The sequence below is a fragment of the Ambystoma mexicanum genome, chromosome 6p (assembly GCF_040938575.1).
Source record: "Ambystoma mexicanum isolate Mex_15411 chromosome 6p, UKY_AmexF1_1, whole genome shotgun sequence".
In the NCBI taxonomy this organism is placed as follows: Eukaryota; Metazoa; Chordata; class Amphibia; order Caudata; family Ambystomatidae; genus Ambystoma; species Ambystoma mexicanum.
In genome coordinates, this window is record NC_090935.1 from 1,453,793,666 (window position 1) to 1,453,799,429 (window position 5,764).

Here is a 5,764-nt window from a genome sequence, read left to right on the forward strand (position 1 = left end):
CACAGCCGCATGCCAACTGACAAGATGGGCATTACTTACTCCCAAGACCAGACCGACTACCCAATGAATACCAATATTATATGTGTGACAAGATACCATTCTGACTACTTCAAAATATAAAGGATTGTAAAGAAACCCTGACCGTTACTCCTCATGGATAAGGACATTAAAGGTAATTTGAACACTTAGACGACACTGACATTCTGCAGGGCTCCCACCTTACGGTCCCTACTCAGTCCCTCTTTCATGCCATCCAGTTCTAGCTCCAATGTAGATTGGCTTACGAAGACACAATTTGTTGGTTGCTCTAAGTGTGGGTCTTGCTCAATGTGTATCTATGTTATGAATGCACAGAATGTTCAGTTAAAGAATTGCAAGTTTGTCATTTGTGAACACATCAATTGTCGCACGTAATTGTACGTGTCTGTGAAAAAATCTACAATGGAAGCACAATTAGGGAATTTCGAGTCAGAATCAGAGAACATATGAGTATGTTAGGGTCTCAGGAGACAAAACTCCTTTTGGAAACCCACTTGCAACAAGAACACCAGTAGAGCGACAAAAGAAATATTCAAATAATTGTACTTCAAACAGTCTCATGTGGCATCAGATGTGGCAACCGCAAACTGAAACTGAGGCAGCAAGAATCTGGACTGATCTGTTGATTCAGATGTGTGATCCAAGGACTGAACTCCGACCATGAATTTAATGGCTTTCTTTGATATGGAACCCTAAAAACCGAGAGTGGGTTGTAATGTCAGGGCATGAAGTCTGGGGTTACACATTTACTTATATACTTCGATAGATACTTTTCCATATCTACCAACAATTATAGATAAACCTAAACCCTTGGAAATATTGTCCCATTTTTTTTTCCAATACACAACATCACAATTGGTCAGAAGCCATGGTTTCAAACCAGGGACTGGTATTATATGCTCACCAAATCATACACCAAATGAATACATTGATATACAACCTCACAACACTGGTTGGATAATGATACCCCTTGATATCTCTTAGCTGTTTCTCAATTATGTATGCAGCCTTTTACAAACATCCTCATTTCATTTAATTTCTCATTTCATCCCAGTTTTCATTAAAGATAAACCCTGTACATCCCTTAAGCACATCTAGTATATTATGCATCACCTGGAGTGCCACAAATGCCATGTATTACCGAAATTACTCAGCTTCAACGCATGAATAATTAATTGTACCTACCATGCGTGTGGAAGCAGGCTTCTATAGACCAGTAATACTAACGGAACAACCACTTGATAGTCTGGTCTATTTTCTTGCATACAAATTGTTAAACATTTTACTTGGCTTTCTTTAGAGAAAATGCCTTCTATTATTCAAACGTATAGCGCACATTATGTACTGCAAAAGTGCCCCCGATGCCACTTTGCATGTGGGCTCAGATGACACTTTTTGAATGGATTATCTCCAACCTGACAATCAGCTGTTCAGCGCATGCATGTGAACGAGAAGTGACTGTGTGCTACCGCAGCGCACTACGAATTAACGATTAGTGTTCAATTGCTCAAACCGCGCACATGGGAATTAATATAAATATGGTCCTAAGAATACTACACTGGCTATCCATACAGGACGGTGTGCTGAGCCGAAAAGGTCCATAACCCATTTTGAACAGAAAGGCAGGAGGAGGACTGATCGCTAAGTCCCCTCCAATCTTCATTGTAAGAGTCCAGCCCTAGTCTCATGAATCACTTTATGCAATGCCACTCTCCTAGGCTGGATTTCAGAGGATACTTGATAGAACATTATTGACTTTCCCACTGAGATTTGCCTATTTATCCTGCACAGGAGCTTTTCAATGATTAGTATGTCTGCACCCCTCCCCCTGAGTTTTTCTAATGTCACTAAACGTGCTCAGTTTTTGCTAAAATTAATGACAACAATACAAATAATACTTCCTGAGATCTTCTGTCATAACTTTTTCAGATAATTGCCTACAAGCTCCACCTTGCCCTCTTTTACATACACCTTGCTGGTGCCCCCAACCAGCTGGGCCATTAACTGATAAACCAGCGTGAGCCATGCCTTGAATATTATTGAATTTCCATTCAGAGTAAGCACCCTATGTGTTATACTGCATTTCACTCTCTCTAGTGTCACGCATCCTTTCACCTGACACATGGTGATTTTTGAAAAAGATATTTTTATTGAAAGTTTACAACACTATTATCTCCCCAACGCCCACCCCCATTCTCTCCCCGAACCCCCTCCACCTCTTCCTTAGTCCCGCTGTGTGCCCCTTGTAGAGTCTTAGGAGTGTCTTTCCTCGTTCTATAGACTGGTTCCGGCACCCTCTTCCTTGCGATCAGCTTATGTTCAGCAAACACAGGAGTTGAGGACACCACTGTAGCATCTAGCTACTTTTGAGATACTCCAGTAGGTCTCTCCAATCTGTCCGGAATCTACCTGTGTCTCCTTGTAACTGATAGGTAATCCACTCCATTGCTAGTATGTCCCATAATTTATGTGTCCATTCTAACTTTGTCAGTGGGTTTGTTTGTTTCCAGTTCTTTGCTATTACCAACCATGCAGTAATCAATTGAGACATCATCACTCTCTTGCGAGGTTTCAAATTGTGCTCCATTCCGGGCTAAGAGCCCATATAAGTTTCCTTCCATAGAGAGTTCTTGCAGTTCTGGTATTTTGTTCTTTATCTGAGTGGTCACTTCTTCCCAGAATTCCCTTATTTTAGGGCATTCCCACCATATGTGTCTCCAATTCCTTAACCCCCTACAGCCTCTCCAACATTCCTGGAGAGATGATTTGTACATTTTATGGAGCCGTTCAGGCGTTTAATGCCATTGGAAGCATCATTTTGTACCGGGCTTCCCTTAGTTTTATCGATCTGGTTAACTTCGGAATATTCCTCCAAAGATCCTCCCACCGTTCCCTCCCGACTTCTGCCCCATATCGTGCCCTCGTTGCCACCTGATATGACCATTTCTCCCTTTCAGTGCAGCCCTGTAGAATTATGTAAATTCTTGATGTCAAATGCTTGTCTCCCAAGTGTGAATTTTTCAAAATCAGTCAATTGTCGCGTGGCTGCTTTTTGTGTCTCTGGTTGCTTCCACCAATGTCTTAGTTGTATATATTCAAAGCATTCAGCTTCTGTTATGCCCAATTGATCTTTGCAGTCCTCAAATGACGCTATCTCTCCACCATACCATGTCTACCAACTTCGTGCCCCCTAGCCTCCGTCATTGGCCAAATTTACCCTATTGAAACCCTGGGGTGAAGCTTGGATTGTCGAACAGAGGAGAGAAGGGGGAGGGGCGGGTTGAGAGATGTCCTTTCCTTAACCACTTATCCCAAATATCACAGGTAGTGCGAAGGATCATGCTACGTCGGGCGCTTGGGGTGGGGGGTCTATCTTTCCCCGGTAGCCATAGTATTCCAGTCAGAGGGGTCCCTGCTGCTGCTCCGTCCATCCTTGCCCATACTTTTCCCCTATTTTCTGTGAGCCATTGTAGTACCTAAATTGGGCGGTTTTGTAATACTTGAGCAAATTGGGTAGTCCTAAACCTCCTCTCTGTTTCTGCGCAGTTAACAGGTCCAGAGCTACTTGCAGGACGTTTGTTCTGCCAGATATATTTTGAGACCATTCTATTAATCTCTCTAAAGAATTACTGCGGGACCGCTATCAGGAGGGCCTGGAATCTATACAATAGACTGGAGCGCGTTACCATCTTGACCAACGCTATCCGCACCAGCCAGGAGATTCAGAGTGGTGTCCCATCGTTGCAAATCCTCCCTAATTTTCATAGTCATCTCCGATTAATAAGCTCTATACAAGGAAGATATTTTATTTGTTAAAGTGACCCCTAGATAAGAGAATCGCCTTGCCGCTACCTTGAAGGGGTAGCTCTTGGGTATGGCTTCTGACTGTTCTCTCTGCAAGCCCCATTCCATCAATTCTTATTTGGCCATATTTATTTTCAGTCCTGAGATCTGCTCTTGTTCGGCAAAAATTCTGACCAGGGCAGGGACTGATTTCTCAGCATCAGTTAATGACAACAGCATGTCTTCTGCGTACAAATGAGGTGACCGGGGACAACCTTGCCTCGTGCCTCATTCTATTTTTATTGTGTTCGAGGCTTGTGCGTCAATGGCGAGCATAAGGGACAGATTTGTGTGGTTGGCTTCCACCATGTGGAAGAAGTTGGGTCCGAACTCCATATGTTTCATTACTTGGAATAGGTACGGTCATTCCACCCTATCAAAGGCCTTCCCGGCATCTAGGGCTATCAATACTGCCGGTAACTGCTTAATCTCTGCTTCCTCAATCAGGTGGGGTAACCCCTCAGATATTCAGCACCAAGATAACTCGGGGTGAATGCTGCGCTCTATAAATTGTATTCAGAATAATAATAATAATAATGTTTGCCTGCCTGTGATGAAACCTGATTAGCCCTGACCTATGATTGTTGGTAGAGCGTTCTTGATTCTGTCTGCCAGATTCCAGTATATATTTTAGCATCTATATTGAGTAGAGCGAGGGGTCGATATGATCCACAATTTGTCAAATCTTTATTCAGTTTCCTGAAGAGCACGACCTTTGCTTCACCCATGGAGCATGTGATACCCCCTGTTTGGCTAAATTATTTGAATAATTTAGTTAGCGCTGGTACCAGCTCTTTACTCATTGCTTTATAAAACAGAGGCGGGAAGCCATCTGGTCCCGGTGCCTTGTTACTAGGAAGAGATTTAATAGACCGCTCCACTTCTTCTGCCGTTATACCTCTTTCTAGGAACTATCAACCTGTGAGACTTTAGGGAGCTGGACCCTCTCTAAGAATTCCTGAACTGTTGTTGATCCGGTGTCACCATTGAATATAGCTGGGTATAGAATGTCGAGAAGGTGTCTATAATTTCCCCTGTGCCTGTGACTAATGTACCGTGTGGTTTTTTGATACTCTCTATATTGTTTTTACTCGATTGCTGTTTTAGTAATTTCACTAGCATCTTGTCTGCTTTGTTTGCCTTTATATAGCACCATTGCTTCAGATTCATCAGCACTTTCTCTGCCCTACTTGTTCGTAACAGCTCCAGTTGTCGCAAACAGTCTTCTACCCTGCTGTAATTCTGTTTATCTTTCCTTTCTGCTAGTCTCCTCTGAGCCTCTTTGAGTTCTGCCTCCATGTCTTTTTCTAACTTTTCCCTCGCGTTTCTCTTTTGCGCATTCAGTGAGATAATTTCCCCTCTGAGCACTGCCTTAATGGCGTCCCAGACAATGTCGAGTGGGGTGCTGGGTATGCAGTTTGTTTCAAGGTAGGAGCTGATTTTCCCCTTCAATGTATCCCGCGTAACACAGACAAACAATACATCTCTCTGCATTTTCCAGGACCAGATCTATCTCTGTGTGGTGGTATGTTTTAGTTGTGCCCAAATTGGGGCATGATCTGACAGGGAGATAGCTTTGGTCTTTATTTTTACTAGGGTCCCCAATATTCCCGGCATACCCCAAATGTAATCAATTCTGGATAAAGTTTGGTGGATGTGTGAAAGGCATGTGTATCCAGTCTCTTCCCCTTTTTTAGCTTTCCATAGGTCCCTTAAGGCTGGGTCAGAGAGTTTCCTTCTCAGAGCTTTCAATGGGCCCCCCCTGTAAGGTCCTATATGTCCGGGTCCCACGTGAGATTGAAGTCACCTGTCAGGAGGACCTCTCCCACTGCAAACCTTTACAGTTTGTCTAGGACCTCATGAATGAAGTATTCTTGTCCTG